The sequence below is a fragment of the Dipodomys spectabilis genome, unplaced genomic scaffold (genome assembly GCF_019054845.1).
Source record: "Dipodomys spectabilis isolate Male_0828 unplaced genomic scaffold, ASM1905484v1 ptg000145l, whole genome shotgun sequence".
Lineage (NCBI taxonomy): Eukaryota > Metazoa > Chordata > Mammalia > Rodentia > Heteromyidae > Dipodomys > Dipodomys spectabilis.
This window is the reverse complement of record NW_024870822.1, coordinates 15096778-15118463: the sequence shown is the minus strand read 5'-3', so window position 1 is coordinate 15118463 and position 21686 is coordinate 15096778. Positions and strand designations below refer to the sequence as shown.

The following is a 21686-nucleotide window of genomic DNA, read 5'->3' as shown; positions in this document are numbered from 1 at the left end:
CCACAGATTATTAATCAATGGGAGGATCACAAAGAAACCTGCTTCGCGTAGAGCATCAGGCCAGGGAATTAGAAGGACCCATCCACGTGATAGTTCCTCAAATAGGGTACACAACAGTTAAAGAGATGACCAAGTCCTATGTATTCAAAGGATTCTGGGGAATGTGAATAATGTATAGTTCCAACTCTCCCTTTAACAGTGAGGAAGACACAATCCACAGTGAGGAAGTTTATCAAAGCTAGTGTATTTCTAGACAAGGACAAGTGAAACATCCAGTTGTCCACGAGAGTTCATAGGGAATAAGGTCTTATTGTCTATTGTACTTTCCAGTTCTGCTTCTCAGGGCTTGGGTGAACATGGAAGGATGATCCTGGGAGAAGCAGTTCAGGGAAGAGTGTGTACCTTTTGATAGATCCTAACCAGGAGAAAAGTTCTGTTTGATTTAGTAATGTTTCTTTCAGGTTGCAAGTGATAGAAAACTCATTCTCTCTCTCTCTTTTTAATTTTTATGGCCATAGAACTTGAACTCAGAGACTGGGCTCCATCCCTGAGCTATTCTGCCCAAGGCTAGAGTTCTACCACTTGGAGCCACTGCCCCACTTCCTGTTTTCTGGTGGTTAACTTGAGATAAGTGTCTCATGGACTTTCCTGTGTGGTGTTGGCTTTGAACTATGATCCTCAGATCTCAGGCTCCTGAGTAGCTAGGATTAGAGGCATGAGCCACCAGCACCCAGCAACTCATTGTCTTTTGCCTTTCTAAGTGTTTCAGGGAGAGATGTTCTAGGAGAATTGTGTGAGTTCTGGGTATTACATCTGGAAAAAGAAAAAAACAAGTTATTCATAACCTTTGGGCTTCTCTATCAATTCCAACCATGTATTATTCTGCTTGAGAAAACAAAGTATAAAGCTTCACATCAAATCATCCATCATTTTATTAATTCTTAATTGTACATCATTACCCATAACTGGCATAGATCCAACCCAGGAAGCACTTTGGAGCAAAAGGATGTCCAATGCTAAAACAAACATAAAACCACACAAAAAAACCTTGTTTTCTAGGTTAACAGTTCACCTCTGAGTTCTTGTAGTTTCTAAGTCCTAGATTATGCTCAATAAGTTTTTGTCAAATGAATGAATATTAATTGAGCCTTTCTAATACAATTACATTCCACATACATGGTATAATTGAGCATTTATTTTTATTGTTGTTGTCAGTCCTGAGTCATTGAAAACTAAAACATGTCTTATCTTACCCTCAAAGAATATTATTTGGGGCCTGGGAAGGTAGCTCAGTGGTAGAGTGCTTGCCTAGCATGCATGAAGACCTGGGTTCGATTCCTCAGTACCACATAAACAGAAAAAGCTGGAAGTGGCACTGTGGCTCAAGTGGACGAGTGCTAGTCTTGAGCAAAAGGAACTCAGGGACAGCGCCCAGGCCTTGAGTTCAAGCCCCAGGACTGGCAAAAAAAAAAAAAATGTTATTTGGAAACTGGCACAATTCAAAGACTTATGCTGGATGCTGTTATCATCAGAGCTAGTAACATTCATCATGGTATGTTTAAATTCCAATTTTTAGTGCACTTAAGATCATCATAACTGCCTTTTTGCAAAGAGCAAGAACAACAATACATTCAGTGAAAGTCACAGCATAGTCAGATGACAAATTAGACCCATACAGCAAAATATTTAAAGAATGAATGCAACTACTGCTGCCCTCCATAGATAGAGGTTTGAAATCTGTGACATGTGCCTCCTCTGTGTAAATACCACTATTAATATTTTTTTTTGGTCCGGTCGTGGGGCCTGAACTCTGGGCCTGGGCGCTGTCCCTCAGCTCTTCAGCTCAAGGCTAGTGCTTTACCACTTGAGCCACAGCGCCACTTCCAACTTTTTTCTTTTTTGCTTATGTGGTGCTGAGGAATCAAACCTCATGCATGCAAGGCAAGCTCTCTACCACTGAGCCACCTTCCCAGCCCCCTATTAATAATTTTTAAATCTGATGTGACGCCTAGGTTTCAAAGGTTCCCAAACCTGCCTTACTTTTCCATCTCCATGTGACATGGCAGAGTAGAAACCAGTAACTTTTAGACCCAATTCTATTTCCAGCTCTAATGTGACAGGCAAGTGACAAGCCTACAAGATAACTTTCCTTTTCAGTAAAATTGGGAAACCAATAAAACCTACTGCACAGATTCACAATGAGTATCCGGTTACACAAAACTATACAATGCAAAAGTGCTTTATATATTAAATAAGTAATTTGGGATGATTTGGGTTTCAAGTAACAGGAAATAAAATTTGAAGTAGCTTAAAAATATAGAGAATGTATTGGCATCTATAACAGAAAAGCCCTGAAATGTGTTAGGTTCCACCTACTTTCCCTATACATTACTGCTTTTCTATGTGGATGTATTTGTCATCAAATTTAATATTCATAATGTGAACTAGATTGCCAGATGTAGTTTGGCCTACAGATTCCCTGATTCACATTCTGGGAACAGAGTCACTTTTCATAGCCTTCAAACAAAGCTTCTGCATTTCACCATGATTGGATCACACCTGAATAATGTCTCAGAGGTCAGGATATTCCAGACCAACTAGGTACCACCAAAGTATGAGTATGTGAATGAGCTGGGCATAGTGGCTCATGCCTGTAGTTCTAGCTACTTTGTTATTTGGGAGGAGAAAGGGGATGGGGAGAATCATGTCTTGGGATCAGCCCAGGTAAAAAGTTGATGAAGCCCACCTCAACAAATAAAAACTGGGTAAACTAATAAAAACACATCTGTCATCCTCACTACACAGGAGACATAAAAAACAAGACGCCAATCCACAACCATTGAGACAAAAAAAATGAGATTTTATTTTTAAATAACGGAAATAGATTTAGGGGCATGGATGGCTCAAGTTGTAGATCACCTGCCTAAGAAGTACAAAGCCTTGAGTTCAATCCCAAAATAAATAAATATATCAATTATCTTTATATAAATACATAAATTATATAAATATTTATATATAATTTATATATAAATAAACCCCCAAAACATAAATGAATAAAATATAAAAATCAAAGTGGGCTGGGCACCAGTGGCTCTCATCTGTAATCCTAGCTATTCAGGAGGCTGAGATCTGAAGATCAAGGTTCATTGCCAGCTTGGGCAGGAAAGTACATGAGACTCATTTCCAATTAACCATCCCAAAAGCTGGAAATGGAGCTGTGGCTCAAGTGGTAAAGCGCTAGTATTGAGCTGATAAAGCTCAGGAATGACGGTGCCAGGATCTGAGTTCAAGTCTAAGGATTGGCACAAAAATAAAATAAAAATAAAAATAAGGTCATTGAGTGATGACTAAGTTTTATAGATTTTTTAGGCCTAAGTTTCAGATTTACGAACTTTATCTAATTAACTAATGTGGCCTGAAATCTAATCATTATCCAAATTCCTAGTAGCATAAGTGCTAAATGCTGAACCTTTGTTATTTTTCAATACTTGGTAATATCATTAGGTTTAAGATGAAGTCTGAAATTTTATAATTATTGTATATTTTCACACCTTTTCTTTCTTTTTTTTTTTTTTTTTTGGGTCCGGTCATGGGGCCTGAACTCTGGGCCTGAGCGCTGTCCCTCAGCTCTTCAGCTCAAGGCTAGTGCTCTACCACTTGAGCCACAACGCCACTTCCGGCTTTTTTCTTTTTGCTTATGGGGTGCTGAGGAATCGAACCCAGGGCCTCAGGCATGCAAGGCAAGCACTCTACCACTGAGCCAACTTCCCAGCCCTCACACCTTTTCTTATGAGTTTCATAACCTTCTTTGAGAGAGGTAAGGATTATTAACTTCATTCTACAAAAAAGGAAACTAAACTCCAAAAAGAAAAAGGGCTTGTCAAAGGTCAGTTAAGAAATACCAAATTCAAGTCTTTTGATTCTAAATTCAGTGCATTTTCTACAACAGAGTAATACATATATATTTGGAAATTTACAAAGTATCAACTTTATTCTGGACTCCAGAAAGGTCTTCAGACATCTGTGTAAATCAGTTCTTAGAATCAATTAAATAAGAACAGAATTTTCTTCCTTGGGGGACTTTTCCAAGGTCAGCAGTCTCCAGTTTAATCTGAACAGACACTAGAAGAAGGAGCTAAATGTTTTAAATACTCCTCCAACTTAAAGGTCTGAAATTCTGGAATCCACAACTCAAAGGTCAGAGAATCATTTCAAGAGATTTGATTGTATTGTCAAAAATGAGTTACCCATGGAAAAACATCTGTTTCTGACAATTACCACATTTTACTAACTTGGGTTCCCTTTGAAGCATGACCACAGAAGAATTAAAGTTTCCTGGCAGTTTATTCTATCCCAGGAAAAAGCCATACTAATCAAATGAATTCACGTTAACACTGTTGGAATGGTGTAATCTGCATGAAACTACCAAGGGAAGTGTCATCGAGTTTTTAAATTGAGGAATTCTGCTGATAGTCATTTATGCAAAAACTGACCACAGTTTTCCACTTAATAACCTCTCCTCTATAGATTACAGTTGACTTGGCTTAAATCACTAGTTAGAAAAAAAGAAAGGAACCTAGTCAACCTTTCAAAGGATACTTCTTGGGCCTGTTTTGGGTGTCGTCCATTATATGTGGCTTTGCATCTCAGAGAGCTGCAAGTGTGTGTTTTACTACAAAGCACAATACTTTTAAGAATGCGATTTTGATGTGAATTTTTGTAGCATATTAGAAGTGATGGTTTTGCTCTAAGAAGAGTTAACTGAAGCAATTCTTTTCAAATTACAGTGCAAAAATGGCAAGTTATCTCCAATATAGCATAGCTATATAGTTATTTGTATATTCGCATAACAAAACTATTTCCAAATTAACTTTGTCTTTAAGTAAATGCTTCTGTTTTAGATTTTGTTTTGTGGGTTTGTGTGTGTGTGTGTGTGTGTGTGTGTGTGTGTGTGTGTGTGTGTTTTGTCAGTCACAAGCCTGGGCTCCTGTAGTGACTATTTTTAAAATAAACATTCTATGTCATGTTAAAATAATTATGTATGCTTAATACAAAGAAAACATCTAGGGCTGGGAAGGTGGCTCAGTGGTAGAGTGCTTGCCTTGCATACCTGAGGCCCTGGGTTTGATTCCTCAGCACCACATAAGCAGAAAAAGCTAGAAGTGGTGCTGTGGCTCAAGTGGTAGAGCGCTAGCCTTGAGCTGAAGAGCTGAGGGACAGCACCCAGACCCAGAGTTCAAGCCCCATGACTGACAACAACAACAACAACAACAAAAAATAGTCACTACACTTTTTTTTTTTCATTTACAGGTAGTCATGATTCTACCAAAAAAAGGATACATGGCAGAATGCTATATATTAATTAAAAAGTATATTCCACTGGGTGCCAGTGGCTCATGCCTGTAATCCTAGCTACTCATGAGCTGAGATCTGAGGGTTGAAATTCAAAGCCAGCCCAGGCAAAAAAGTCTCTATGAGACTGTATTCTCCAATTAAACACTCAGAAAGTGGAACTGGTGCTGTGGCAGAAATGGTAGAGCACTAGCCTTGATCACAAAGAGGCTCAGGGACAATGCCCAGGCTCTGAGTTCAAGCCCTTCAACCAAAAAAAATTATATTTATAAGTAGACAATACAATATAATTCTAAAACTGGGTGTTTCGTTTTACTTTTTAATTTAATTATACTTTTCTTTTCCTTAGTTGTACCATTAAATAAATCAGTTTATGAATTCAATGCATCTTAAAAATATGGAACACTTCACAAATTTGTGTCATTTTTATGTGGGGGCCGTGCTAGTCTTTTCTGTATTTTTCCAAGTTTAGTATACGTGCTGCTAAAGTGAGCACTAAGCATGCTTATTAATAGACTATTTTAGGTCCACAAAGTAAGCGTAAAATGCTAGCAGCTAATTTCATTATTGTCTTTGTGTTTATATACAATTTAAGAGCAAGCTTAAGTTTTTCTACTTTTCAAGTATCAGATGAATTGTTTCAGACTGAATTGGTCCAAACCAGCAGGAATAGTTGAAATCTTTCTGGACCTGCAAATATTTAATGCTTGTAAATGTTAGATTCTCACACCATGGTCTCTAGTAAACCAGGGAGCTTAGGGGTTGCTTTCCACTATTGGTATCCTTTTCCTTAAGCTTTTCTCAGTCAGTGTGCATTGCTGACTGATTCAGTCATGGCCCTTTGATTTACTATGATCGACATTTGGCCGGAGGACTGTTAGAACTGCAGGTGAATTCTCATAAATAGTTAATCTCGTTGATTTGGAAAGTAGAGCCATGATTGCTATTGTTATTCTTGTATTGTTTTCAGATGGTGTATTGAAATTTGAAAAGTGAGATTATAAATTTTTGGCTTGTTGACTGCTATTCACAAACCTTTCTTTGATAACCATCTTGACATGTAATGGGATACTTTCATCTGCTATGGCTTTGCAAGAACTCTTATCCAAATCAGTTATACTTATTTCCATAGTCATTAAAGAGGTTTCCAGTGTGAGAATGGTTTGTTCTCAGGAAAGGCTCAGCCAAGGAATGCTTGTCACCCATGCTGAGGGTGAAAACGAGCCATCCACACTCATCCGCAGACTGTGTGTTCCTTTGTCTTACTCAGAAATGGTAGTATAAAAATACATTTTTAAGGGACAGCGCTCAGGCCCAGAGTTCAAGCCCCATGACCGACAAAAAGGTACATTTTATTATAATAATAGTTTTTAACATTAGATTACAGCTATTCTGCCCCAGGAGCTTACCATAAAATGTCTCATTTAATCCTCCCCAAGACCCCTATGTCCCAGGAACAACCACTCTACAAATAAATTGGAGCAGAGCTCAATACATAGCTGAGCTGCAATTTGAATGTGGAATTATGCCTCCAACTATTAGGCTCTGTAGTTAGAGAGTAATAATAAGGCATAAAATTAAGAACTATGACCTAAATGCTCTGACATCTGTAAAGGATCCATTAAGAATACAATACTGATCTTCCTTTTGGGAGGAATCAAGCAGACAAATCCAGAATACAGGTTTTCTTTTTGTCCTCAACAAGTCATTGGCCAAAAAAATGGGAGGGAGGGGAGCAGGGAGTAACTGTTTGATCCAGATTGAAAGCACTTAAGAAGTAAAATGTTTAAATACAATTTATGGATGTTGTTCGGTGACTGATTAAAATTAAGTGATATATTTGAAGCAATTACAATAATCTGAATATACGGTGGATGTTAGGTAATAACAAAGAATTGCGTTAGCATCATAGTGACTTGTATCCATGTTTTAAAATAGAATAACAAACCTCCATACCCTGAAGGGAGAGGAAAAAAAACATGATCTAGGATCTAGCTTTAGAATACTTCAGAAACAAATTGGAGGGGAAGAGGCATAGAGGGCAGAGGGGGCCAAGCTCTTGTTAATTTCACTCTCTGGATGATGGGTTTGGAAATTAAATCCACGATTCTTCTTCCATTAATGTGTGTTTCATGTTGCTGAAAAGTTAAAAAAAAAAAAAAAAGAACTTTCAAACCCACGTGCATTAATTTTGCGGACAGCTTCCTAAACAGGATGCTCTAATCTCTGTCTCAAGAATTGAAGTCAATTTGTGAGAGGCGCCGTGAGTTCCTGGAATCTTAGCGCTACACTGCCCCCTGGCGCTGTCCACCGGCTTTACAAACTCAAAGCGTGCTTCAAGTCTGTTCATGGGTTTTCCTCCCAGCCAATCTTTTTTCACTTCAACAGTGAAGTTTGCCCGCTGGTTTTAAATGTAAATGGAGGTTTTAGAAGGCTCTTAGCAAATAATAGTGCCTTTGTCCATGCTGGACTCCCAAAAGCTTCCTCCTTGCCCCAGGAAACTGTCTCCCTCCAATGCTCTCCCAACAGGAAACTGCATAAAAGTGATAAATAAATTTTATAAGAGACCCCAAAGCAGCCAGTTGTCAAGAGGACAAATGTACAAAAAGGAAACGTCCGTATGGCATTTATCTAGCTGAGATATTGACTGTTATAGTGATCCATTTTTGTAATTACTCAATTATGATTTCCCGGTTATAAATTGTTTATCAATGTTAACCAGATCTCCTGAGAGGAAACACATTTGATAAATGATTAAAACGAATGCGATATCTAACTCTAAATTGCCCTTGAAGTGAATTAAAATGGAGAGAAGAAAATCTGAGTCCTTCAAAGTAAAACATGCTAAAAGATGTACAAACTCCACTGCCAAAGTAAGCCAAACTAAATAATCATATTAAAGCCAATGACAGATCACCAGGCACTGGTGGGTGGCTCATTCCTGTAACCCTAGCTACTCAGGAGGCTGAGATGTGAGAATCACAGTTCAAAGTCAGCCTAGGCAGGAAAGTCTGTGAGACTCTTTCTTATCTGATGCCCCCCCCCCCACCAAAAAAATCAATGATGCAAATTTAAGTGATCTCTGCCCATCTGCTGTCGTGATCAAATTGTTCTATGGGTTAAGTTATTCTTAATCAAATTTCTTGCTTTGAAATCATATTTGACTACATTGTCTTGGATTTTCTTTCTGTCAAATCTTAGGTGATCACAGCCAATCAATGTAAGGAACATAGTTGTCAAAAAGAGACTTTATTTAATCTTTTTATTTTTTTACTTATAAGTGATATGCTTTTTGGTCTTCTCCAACTATATAGCTTGATTCTCATAAAAAGTGACAAGATGAACTGCTCTGAAAGATCATTTCTGACACTTGCAGAAATTGAAGTACAGGGAGACAATAGCATTTGTCCAAGGCCACAGAGCTGGCAAAGAGAAGAACCTAGACCTTCTAGGCTTCTTGTGCTGGATCCACAGATCTGGAACATTCACAATCCATCTTAATGTACTAAATGCAAGGTGCATGCAGTTTCTGGTTGGGGAAACTTCATGAACAAGCACATTTTAAGGATAGAGTCTTTACATCTGCCAGTCCAGGTATGTGCCTGCATGTATGTATGTGTGCATGTGTGCATGCTTGTGTGTTTATGTTTTTAGCACTTACAGTATGAGGATATGAAAGATAGAAACCAGAAAGATTTTGACCAACATTTTCCAGTGTATAATATTCTTAAGTATTCTACAGCTCTCCTTAGTGTCCAATGTAGTCCAGAAAAGCTAACTCACATTCATTTATCCAACAAATATTTATTATTATTCTATATATATATATATATTGCTTTTGATGCTACTTGGATATCATTGAAGTGCTAAGGATATCAGAGCAAGCAAAATATAAAGTCTACTCCAGTAAGATAGTTGGAGAATAATACATAATGTATCATACTACACATTATGTATAAATAGTACATGTGATTGTACTATGTACCATAATATATAATAGGCTGGGTGGTGGTAGCTCACACCTGTAACCCTAGCTTACTCAGGAGGCTGAGATCTGAGGATCATCTTTCAAAGACAGCCCAGAAAAGAAAGTCCTTGAGAGTCTCATCTCCAAAGAACAGTGGCTCAAGTGGTAGAGCAAAAATGCTTAGGTTCAATGCTCAAGCCCTGAGATCAAGCCCCAGAACGGGCACACACATACACATAATAGTGCATAATAGTACATAGTGCATCCTAATTTTGTGGTACGGCCACTATGGCATCAGCAAATACTTAGGGAAAGCAGAGCTCAGTGAAGGTTTGAGTAGCATCAAAATGTACAGCTGTTATAGGGAGCTACTCACAATTGAGGACACACTGTCACATCTGGGAATGACCTGTTTTATTATAAGAGTGAAGCTGAAACTCAGTTCAAATCTTTCTTCTACTTAGAAGTTGCCTGATCTTAGATATGTTGCAGAATGGTTTTCAAACTCTATTTCCCCCAAATACTATTGTTATTATTATTACTATTATCATTATTATTATTGCTGGTCCTGGAGCTTGAACTCAGGGCCTGGCTGCTGTCCCTGAGCTCTTTCTTTTTTTGCTCAAGGCGAGTGCTCTACCACTTTGAGCCACAGCACCACTTCCAGTTTTCTGGTGGTTCATTGGAGATAGGAGTCTCTAAACTTTCCTGCCTTGGATGGCATCAAACCACCACCCTCAGACCTCAGCGGCTTGAGTACAGGTGTGATGCCCGGCTTCCTTTTCAACTAGAAAAAAATGTATTTCTTAACTATTTTTAAAATACAATAGCTGAAAGGAACTTTAGCTTTAAGGGGACATTCCATGCCTCTTTCGTGGCTGTTATGTTACAGTCTCCAGATTACTTTTCTACTTACTAGAAGGGAGATATCCAACCTATGTGTTGATTTCCAGGCTCCTGGATCTCCAGCAGTTAATCTGAAGTTTAAGGTTATGGGTGTGTCCTTTCTGCCCTGTGAGGACTGCTGACACAGTCATTGTATTTTGTCATTGGATTGATTTGGTGAAAAAAGTGGTTATAAGATCTGAAACTAGCTGAGCTTTTTTTTTGGTGGTGGTGGTGGAGTCCTTGGGCCTGAAATCTGGGCCTGGGTGCTGTCCCTCAGCTCTTCAACTCAAGCCTAGTGCTCTACCATTTGAGCCACAGCTCCACTTCCAGCTTTTTCTGCACATGTGGTGCTGGGGAATCAAACCCAGGGCCTCATTCATGCAAGGCAGCACTGTACCACTGAGCCACCTTCCCAGCCCATAGCTGAGCATCTTTTCCTGACAACGTAGTTTATTCTTTGCTGGAGTGTGTGTGCATGTGTGTATGTGTGCATATGTACGTTTGTGAATCATGCCACAGCATGAAACAACCAAGCTGTGACTTGGTAACTTGTGCATGATTGAAGACTTTATATACATTGCCTCATATAATTCTCTCTGCAGAGGTATAAGGCTTTGGAAGGTCTAGAAACAAACCTCTTCTTAGCCAGGTGCCGGTGGCTCACACCTATAATCCTAGCTACTCAGGAGCCTGAGATCTGAGGATCACTGTTTGAAACCAGCCTAGGCAGGAAAGTCTGTGAGACTTTTATCTCCAATTAATCACAAAAAAAGCTGAAAGTAGCACTGTGGTTCAAGTGGTAGAGCACTAGCTTTGAGCAAAAAGAGCACAAGGACAGTGCCCAGGCCCTGAGTTCAAGCCCCAGGACTGGAAAAAACAAACAAACAAAAATTCTTCTTGCATACTAGCTAGCATGTAAGTATAGGTAGCAGATGGCAGAAGTTCATGTTCTTATTTATAATGTGAGGGATTAGAGCAGGATAAATCTCTTTCCAGCTCCTCATTTGTTTGCATCTATGACTGAAGGTAGTTTCCCAAATACGGGTAGTACCAAATAAGAATTTATAGAAACTGAGCTTTTATGGAATTATTTTTGTAGCACCTACAAGTTGTACAAAGGGATTTCATTTAGATAAACCTATATTTGCTGACAATGTCCCTTGATCAGATTTATCCTTTCATTGTCTTCCTCCTCTTTCCTCCCCCTTTTTAGAACTTCCATAGGTTCTGTTTTCTTCATTGTTCTATTTTCATACACATACATAAAATACTTCAGCCATATTCACCTCATTTACACTCATTTTCCCACTGATTTTGCCCCCCCCATATACTTTATAGGACCTGTTTTGCATTCTTGTTGTTCACTCTTTTTCTAAGGTATATGTGAAACTGAGCCCTTGGTTATAACATGATTCCAAGGACTTTGCATGGACTGTTTTATTTACTCTTCATAGTAGCCGGCAACAGATGAACTATGAGCTCATTTTATAGGTAAGGACCCTCAGGCACTAGATTGATAGCTAGAAAGTGGCAAACAGAACTGAGCCCCGTGCTCTTACTCCAAAGTCTTTTTGTTTTATTATTACATACTTCCTCTAATGAATTTAATGGGCAAAGAGGTTAGTATTAGAACATTTTTAAATAGAAAAAATGTTTAGTAGTTGGCTCAAGTAGCAGGGCACCTGCCTAGAAAATGTAAGGCCCAGAGTTCATACCCCAGGATTGAAAAGGAAGAAAGGAAGGAAGAGAAAAGAAAGTAAGAAAGAAGGAAGGAAAGAAAGAAAGAAAGAAGGAAAGAAAGGAAGAAAGGAGGGAGGGAAGGAGGGGGAAGGGCCGGGGGGAGGAAGGAAGGAAGAAAAGGAAAAGAAAGAAGAAAAGAAAAGAAAAGTCACATGAAGTTTTACCTTGACCTGTTACTGATGGGTTCAGTGTAAATTTGTGGTTTCATCTTTTTTTTTTCTACCCAAAACATCTAACACAGTACCGTCACACAGAAAACCGCAGATATTTGATACATGAATTGATGCATTAAGAGACACCCTGAAAGCATCATCCAATAAGCTCACTTGTATAACCACTCAGTTCTTCAATAATCAGTAGTCAAAAGAACCAACCAAGTAGCTCCTGTGACCACGCTTCTCTGGCGCCCTCTTGTGTTTTGTCACTGTAACTATCCCATTGCTGCTGAGTTGTGGGAGGCGAGACAGAATCTGGACTTATTTTCTGCAGTGTGCATACAAAGGCGCATGCGTGCCCACAAGCCAGACCTTGTCTTCTCTGAATGCTGCTCTGGTCCGTGCTTGTGTCAGGAACAGTAAACTTGGATTTCTCCAGTCTTAACTAGGCTGTAACTCTCCTTATCCAGCTGAGTTTCCTTCAGCTTCTGTTCCTGGAGTCTCATTCTATGAAATGCATTTATAACATGGGTTATTTGACAAGATTCTCCCATTGTATTTAACTCTCCCTCCTTCTCACTCTCCCGTTCCATAAGGATGTTGCAAGTAGTAAATGAGTTCATATATGTAAAGCATTCAACAATACTTGAAATATATCAAGTATCTTTTTTTTTTTAAGTGGAAAAGTAGAAGCCCAGTGCTTCAGGTCTATCCAGTCTCCCTAAGGGAGAAGATTATGTTTTCTTTATGGTATTAAGGATGGGTCCTAAATAACCTATCTTTTCCCAGTAAATTTCCTTTATGGGGCAGCAGAATTGTCTGAGGATATTTAATGCAATAGGTAGAGGGCAAGTCCAGGCAGCTTTTGTTTCTAAAGCTTCATTTATTTTTTTTTCTAGTCTTTTATTTTCTCAACACATTCCCATATGTAACCAGAAACACAAATCACTGCTGTGGCGCTTTGAAGTTTTGCAAAGTTCTTTCCCATAAAATAACTGTTAATGTTTCCCCAATGCTACTGACGCCATCTAGAGGTAGGGGGTCACATTTCTCCACCTATTAAAGAATTAAAAGGCAGGAAAAGTGTTTAAGGCAATCAGAGAGCTATCTGCAAGCAAAAGCAGAGTATACTATCCATCTATAGGGATCCCAGAGCTGGGAGTCCAATGGGGTCCTCTCTTGGAGGGGCTTCTCCTATAACTCCCACACTGAGCTTTGTGCTGATTGCTTGAAGGCTTGTGTATGTACCACCTGGGCTCTTTTTAATAGTTGAGCAGGAACACAGAGTATTATGAGAAAAAGCACCATCATAGACATCCACTATGTTTTTAAAATCACTATCTAGGAGCTAGCAAGGTGTTTCAGTGGTAGAGTGCTTGCCTCACATGCTTGAGGCTCTGGGTTCAATTCCTCAATACCACATATGCAGAAAAAGCCGGAAATGGTGCTGTGGCTCAGGTGGTAGAGTTCTAGTCTTGAGCTGAAGAGCTCAGGGACAGCTCTAAGACCCAGAGTTCAGGTTCACAACAACAGACACACACCTTACTACATGGCAGATACTAAGTGTTTTACTTGTATCATGCCATTTAATACTCCAAAGGAAACTCTTGACTTTGACAAAGAAGTCATGCTAAGATGAAAGCTGGGAAGAGGGATGGGAAAGAGGAAAAGAAGGAGAGGGAAAGGAAGGGGAAAGGCGGAGGCTGGCCATGTGAAAACAGAGGTAGAGATTGAAATTTTGTTGCCACAAAGCAAGAGATGCCTAGAGCCTTTATAGCTAGCAGTGATAAAGACAGATTCTCCTCCAGACAGACTACCACCCTACCATGCCTTGATCTCAGACTTCAGGCCTCTGGAACTATGAGAGATGAAATTTGTGCCTTTTTAAGTGCATGTTCTGGCAATTTGTGCTGACAATTATGTTTGTTAGGAAACTAGCACAGCCACTCATCCCCTCTTCCCAATTTTCAGGGCTCACCGTTTCCATGGCCTCCTGCAAATCCAATCTTTCTTATGTAAGCCATCTACATTTGGTTATTCCTTCCCTCTCTCCAGCATTGGATCCTTGGGCCTCTTTATATGCTTTCTGGCTTGCTGCTTCCTCTACTGGGAAGAAGAAACTATCTCCATGACTTCTCCTTCAGAAGAAAAGCATCTTGTGAGGTGGAGAGATGGGGAAAGGAAAGGAGATCTCCATGGATATGGGTTTGTAATGGGCAAGGGGCCCTTCATCTTCTTCACCAGCCTCATTTCTTCCCTCAGTGGCCTTCAATATAGGATGTATCCGGGGTCACTGTAGCACCTGTTACGTTACACGCTCAGGGGTCTTCTGCAAAGTGTGCATACTTGACACGTGACTTCTCACACTCCTCACTCTCCTGTTGAGGGCATGGAGGAAGCTGGCCATGCAAAGATTTTTATCCAGCACTAAGTACTAAACATAGCTGGAGAGAGATATGGTATTGGACCTCACCAGGCAGTCTTCCTGGGTAGGCGAAGACGGTCTTTATCTATCTGGACTTGTTCCAACCACACATCTATGAGTGCCTGGTGGGGATTTCAATCTCCTTTGGTCTCACTTATTTCAAAGTCCACACTTCCAGCAGGTTACACACACACAGGTCAGGATGATAGCAGGGAACAGAGAATGGGTTCAAAAGGGGCCAATGGGGAGCAGGTAGTTAGAGATGGTTTATCAGGGTGTGGGGAAAACCACAACAAGCAATGATACTGTTGTAGGGCTGGTGGCAGCAGCGCTATCACCAGCCTCAGAGTCAGAGTGAGGTGAGAAGGTGGCTATTGGAGCTGGCAGTGCAACTCCCGTGAGGGATGGCAAGACTTGTGGCATTTGGTAGAGGACCAGCCATAGCAACTCTATGCAGAGGGAGTGTAGGAGAAGGCGGTGGGGGGAGAGGGAGGGGGCACGCCTGATAAAGGCCCTGGCCTCATACTCCTGTCTCTCTTCAGTCTCGTCAGTGTCGGCTACCAGCTTCTTTCTGCCGGAAGCCAGAGGACAAGGATATGGGGTTGATAAAAGGGTGGAGATCAGTGTACCTACATGGGAGGGAGAAATGATAAAAATGTCCACCACACCATTAGCCCCCAGACTTAACTCAGGCAGACACCACCTTCACGAACGCCTCCTAGTCCAGGTGTGCTGAGACTTTCCTCCCCAGCCCTTAATGCACTGAAATGTGTTTAAAGTTTTGTCAGCTTTATTCACATGGATGGTTTGTGTATGAGAGGTGCTGGGGATTGAACCCAAAGGTTGTGCATTGGTAGACAAGCATTCTTCCACTAAGCTACTCTTTCAGGGTATAGACTTAACGAAATATGTGTATAGCCACAAGTACTAATAAATACATTAGAAATAATTAGAGTAACATGCCCGCCTTAAATAGAAGGACACCATAAAACACAGTGAGAAAATCATTTGCTACATTTTACAATTTAAATGAATAATATTACAAATGATCATTTGTCCTACAAAGTCACGCTCCTCTCCCCGCCTCCTTGCTCCATGCTTCCATCCCTCCATTTCAGGCATATTGTTTTTTATGGCCCCTCAAAACCAATCACACTCTTATCTACCACAGGACATTTGTACAAGTGTATCATCAATGATAGTGCATCAATGGTATTGCATCAGTATATCATCGATGAAGAAACATACTCAGAAGTGCTAGGGAACTGGAATAATTCAACAATTTTAACACTGTGTTAAAAGAAAAGACACACAGCAATCATGCTTTCTTGAAAATCAATTATGCTTTTTATTTTATTTTTTGTCAGTCGTGGGGCTTGAACTCAGGGCCTGGGTGCTGTCCCTCAGCTCTTCAGCTCAAGGCTAGCACTCTACCACTTGAGCCACAGTGCCACTCTTGTTTTCTCAGTGGTTTATTGGAGGTAAGAGTCTTACAGACTTTCCTGCCCAGGCTGGATTTGAATCACAATCCTCAGATCTCAGCCTCCTGAGTAGCTAGGATTACAGGCATGAGCCATTGGTGCCCGGCTGAATTATACTTTCTTGCTTTTTAAAAAAAATAAGTTTTTTATTGTGAAAATACTGTACAGAGGGGTTATAATTACATGAACAAGGTAATGAGTATATTTCTTTTCAAGCATTATTACCTCCTCCTTTGTTTTTCCCCTACCATCCCTTCTCTCCCACTTCCACAAGTACATTCCCCCACCTGAATTATGCTTTCTTGATAAACAATTATGCTTTTTTGAAAAAAAATGTTGGAGGTATTGTTAATAACTTTGTCATTGGTTTGAATATCCAATTTCTTATCCTAAACACTAACGTTCAATTCTTTATCTGTAAAATAATAATAATAGGCACAAAGGAGAGAAACACCAGCACATGTACAAATGGCAATGTCCTACTCTGGCTCTCCAGAGTAGGAGAAACACTAGAATTTATATGCATTGGCAGAAACTTCTTATGTCCCAGCAGTACAACAGATAGAAGAAAGACTTGACAAGTGGGACTACATCAAAATAAGAAGTTTCTGCACAGCTAAGGACATAGTTACTAAACTTGAAAGATAGCCAACCAACGAGGAAGAGATCTTACCAGCAGTATATTAGCAAAGGCCCAAGATCCAATATATACAAGGAGTAACCCTTCTCAAACCTAATAGACCAATCACTAAATGAGCAAGGGAGCTAAGGAGAGACTTCTTAGAAGATGAGGTAAGAAAGCCAAAGAAACACATGAGGAAATGCTTATCATCCCTGTTCATTCCATCTCACCCCAGTTACATTGGCCAACATTGTGAATTTGAACAACTAATGTTGGCGGGATGTGGGCAAAAAAGAACCCTACTGCACTGCTGGTGAGAATGTAAACTAATACAACCTCTCTTGACAGCAGTCTGGAGGTTCTTCAAAAAAACTAACATAGACCTTCCCTACGACCCAACCATATCACTCCTAGGCATCTACCCTCAATATCATGAGCCAGGATATGATAAAGACACCTGCGCATCCATGTTCACTGCTGCACTATTCACAATACCAAGATATACAAACAGCCCAGCTGCCCCACAATAGGAGAGTGGACCAAAAAAAAAAATTTGCTACCTATATACAATGGAATTTTACACAGCCATTACAAAGAATAAAATAATGTCATTTTTAGGGAAATGGATGGAACTAGAACAAATCCTGTTAAGTGATGTAAGCCAAGACCAAAGAGACAAACAGCACATGTTCTCTCTGATATGAGGAAGTTAGATCTAAAATGCACTGGGATATAACAAATTATACAGGATTCTAGATAGTCACATACAGTGAGACCAAAAGAGGATTCTCCCACAAAAGCACAATATCTAAGTGCCTCTTTATATTTATATAAAATAGTATGCATACTGAAATGAACTCCAAGATATGGAAACAAAAGACTTGTTTTTAGGTTTTTAGTTTTTGATGATTGTGGTTTCTTTGCCTTATGGTTGGTGTATTCATGTATATCTTTGGGAGGTGGAGGGGAAGGCACAGAACTCAAGTGAAAGGATGACAAAGTGCAGCCGTGGGAGCTCACTGGACACTGATGAAAGTGAACTATGGGTGTGGGTGGGATGGGAGGGAGGGACTGGGAGAAAGAGGGAACAGAAGACACTGCAGGTAATGAAATGTACTCATTACCTGACTCATGTAATGGCACCCTCTGTATGTCACCTCTATTATACCAATAAAGTAATTTCTATACCAATAAAGTAATTTTTTTTAAAAATGGCTCTGCACCCCATAGTTTCTAAAAAGGAAAATAATTACTACTGAGAACACATGCATGAAATCCATTACCTAAATTGCTGAATGTACCTCATGATTAAATTGGTTCTGACAAGGAAAAATGACAGCATTTTCTTCCAGACACCTACTTGTACCAAATCACACATCTCAGTCATGTACTTTTTTTGGGGGGGAGGGGGTAGGTTGTGGGACTTGAACTCTGGGCCTGGGCCCTGGTCCTAAGCTTTTCAGCTCAAGGCGAGTGCTCTACTACTGGTGCTCTACTTCTGGTTTTCTGGTGATTAATTGGAAATAAGAGTCTCAGGACTTTCCTGCCAGGGCTGGCTTTAAACCTTGATCCTCAGATCTTAGCCTCCTGTGTAGTAGGATTACAGGCATGAGCCACCCAGCTCCTGGCTCATGCACATTTTGAGTAGGGGTTTCATTTGCTTGTAATAGTCTTAAAGTTTAACTTAAAAAGTTACGGGCTTGCTGGGTCATAGGGGAGCTCTATGTGTAGTCTTTTGAGAAACCTCCCTACTACTTTCCAAAATGGTTGAACAAGTTTACACTCCCACCAACAATGCACTAAGGTTCCCTTTTGGCCACATCCCCTTCAGTGCCTGTTGTTATTAGAGTTCTTGATTATAGCCATTCTAACTGGGGTGAGGTGGTATCTCAATGTTGTTTTGATTTGCATTTCTTTTATGGCCAGAGAAGTTGAGCATTTCTTCATGTGTCTATTGGTCATTCTTGTTTCTTTTTCGGAGAAGTCTCTCAAGTCTTTAGCCCACTTATTAATTGGGAGGTTGTTTCTTTGAGGATTTGTTGTTGGGGGATTACTAACACTACCAGCACAACTATATCTATCGCAGTATTATTCACATAGCTAAGATATGGAACTAACCCAGATGCCCAGTAGATGAATGGATCAAGAAAGTGTGATACATATGTATGTATGTGTGTATATATATATATATATATATATATATGAATTCTATGCTTCCATCAGAAAGAATGATACCACCCCATTTGTTAGGAAATGGAAAGACTTGGAAAAAATTATACTAAGTAAGCCAGACCCAAAGAAACATAGGTCCCATGGGTTCCCTTATTTGCAATAACTAGTATATGCTTAGAACAAACAGAAAAGGTCAAAAGCTATGTACATATGATCATATAAGATGATGCTAAGTGAAATGAACCCCAAAATAGGGACACAAGAAGTTTTATCTTTCTTGCTGTTGTTTTAATGTACTTATAGTGTACTATGTGATTTTTTTGTTTCTTTTGTATGTTCTTCCCCCATGGTATAACCCCTGTTTTCACTGTATTTGATTCCAGTACTCTGCATCTTGTGTACACATTTTTCTAATTTGGGGAGGGGAAGGGAAATAACAAAAAGCTGAAATTACTGAGGTGCCCCCCAATCTTGGGGTCTGTGATCAAAGGAACAAGACTGAAACAAAGTGAAAATCAGACAAAGCTATATTTTGTACCAAGCATCTAGAAACAGACTGACTAGTCAGGGCCGTCTTGGCAGAGAGCGAACCCCGCTCAGCTGCACAGGCTAATTTTTATAGGAAACAGGCCATGCAGTTAGGCGGCCACATGCAGGTGGCCAATAGCATTGCAACACTTGCACAAAATTGCCCAGTTATGTCAGGCCACACGCAGGTGACCAATGAGGTTACAACTTACCCCTAAGCAGTTGTTTCAACTAGCCTACCACTTTGGTCAGTTTTGGCATGCGAGTTTAGGGGGGAAGGTGGGGTTTGCCTTCCTTGGTGTGGGGGGTGTTACATATGTGCTTCTTACTGACACGTCCACCTGGTCTCTAGGCTCTATTATCAGAGACTTGCAATCCACATTTTTCCTAAACTTGTAAACAAGATGGATGTTTAACTAGCGTGGAGTCACATAGGCTCACTGGGTTCTAACATTATGATTGGGTCCCATCAAAATAAGGATGCAGGTTGATCCATTGTAGCAATGAGATGTACAAGACACTATGTTGAGGGTTGGGAACGTGGCTTGGTGGTAGAGCACTTGCCTTGCATGCCTGAGGCCCTGGGTTCGATTCCTCAGCACCACATAAGCAAAAAGAAAAAAGCCGGAAGTGGCGCTGTGGCTCAAGTGGTAGAGCGCTAGCCTTGAGCTGAAGAGCTGAGGGACAGCGCCCAGGCCCAGAGTTCAGGCCCCAGGAAGTGGCGCTGTGGCTCAAGTGGTAGAGCGCTAGCCTTGAGCTGAAGAGCTGAGGGACAGCACCCAGGCCCAGAGTTCAGGCCCCACGACCGGACCGCCCCCCCCCCCAAAAAAAGACACTATGTTGAAAATGAACTCTACAACTTCGGGGGTAGAGGGGAAGGAGGAGTTGGGGTGGAGTGGGAAGGGATGGTAGCAGAAAACAAAGGAGGGGGTAACAATGCTCAATAGGAAATGTACTCATTACCTCACTCATGTAACCGTAACCCCTCTATACATATCTTTACAATAAAAAATAATATTACAAAAAGCTAGGGGCTGATCCCAAGGATTCTGCATTTTATCTAAGTTCATTCTCCCAAAGCCCCACCCTACATCAAATTCTGTTTTTAGATTTCTCAGAGATCGAATCATGAAGTCAGGGCCTAGGCACTGTCCCTGAGAACCACAGTCCAATTTCTGGCCTTCTGGTAGTTTGTTGGAGATAGGAGTCTCATGAACTTCATAAACTTTCCTGCCCAGACTGGCTTCAAACCGCAATATTCAGATTTCAGCCTCCTGAGTGGCTAGGATTATAGATTTGAGCTTCCAGTACCAGTACTGTCTTTACTCAAGTTCACTGCAACCATTGTTTCTTGGAGTAAAATGAATGGTCCCATTTTTACAGATAGGAAAACAAATGCCAAAAACACACAAAAAGTCTTCCTCCAGATCAGTGGTCATATTATACATGGACTTGGCAAGCCAATGATCTTTTGGCCAGGGATCTTGGATACTACCTCACTTTCTTTATGTTCCCTTCCCTTTTCTCCAATTTTTTATGGCCCTGTTGTCTTAGTAGCCCAGGACACATTATGGCTTGTCAGCTTCTTTTTATTTTTTTGTCGGTCATGGGGCTTGAACTCTGGGCCTGGGCGCTGTCCCTCAGCTCTTCAGCTCAAGGCGAGCGCTCTACCACTTGAGCTACAGCGCCACTTCCGGTTTTCTGGTGGTTTATTGGAGATAGGAGTCTCACGGTCTTTCCTGCCCAGGGTGGCTTTGAACTGTGATCCTCAGATCTCAGCCTCCTGAGTAGCTAGGATTACAGGCGTGAGCCACCAGCGCCCGGCTTGTCAGCTTCTTTATATGGAGATGCCATCCACAAGAGAAGGGAATCCATCCTCTGAGTTTCCATTTCCTTTCCAGGATGTATGAGCCACTGTGTAGGTATGTTTTATAAGGCTGTCTAATTCATACCTTCATTGAATTTCACAAGTATTAATGACTTACTATCCCAGCTCCATGTGAACATAGCTGGCATCCAATTCATCCTATTTGGTCCACTGTAGTTATCTACCCTGCATTTAGCTAATCCATCAGTGCAAGACTGATTGAAAAGATCTTTTGTTAGGCAAGGTGCTAGCTAAGCTGCTGCAAAATTACAGGGTCACTAACATGACCATGTTCTTACTGTTCAGGGAGTAGGCAGGAAGTTCAGGGTAGGAAGGGAGCTCTGGTCTGTGAGCTCCAGAGGCCTTGCTTCTTGCTCTGCAATCCTCTAGGCTGTTTTTCTCTTCCTGGTCAATGATTCATTGGCCCCACATTCGCAAAAAAGGGAAAGTGACAGAAAACAGACAGCTTCCTTAGAAAAACATGATTCA

At 40.6% G+C, this 21686-nt stretch overlaps 1 protein-coding gene and 1 non-coding gene across 2 annotated transcripts in view; one reads left to right on the top strand and one right to left on the bottom strand.

Moving 5' to 3' along the window:
* Window positions 1-5743: 5743 nt before the first annotated feature.
* LOC122117931 lies at window positions 5744-5848 on the bottom strand. Its single transcript, XR_006149251.1, has one exon. It is a non-coding gene; the product is annotated as a U6 spliceosomal RNA (small nuclear RNA).
* Window positions 5849-8442: 2594 nt separating this feature from the next.
* The window catches only part of Htatip2 (HIV-1 Tat interactive protein 2), a 32434-nt gene continuing 19190 nt past the window's right edge, over window positions 8443-21686 (top strand). Inside the window, exons 1-2 of the mRNA XM_042691411.1 lie at window positions 8443-8447; window positions 18914-18916. The gene's annotated coding sequence lies outside the window, so the exon portion shown is untranslated. The remainder of the gene's footprint in view (window positions 8448-18913; window positions 18917-21686) is intronic.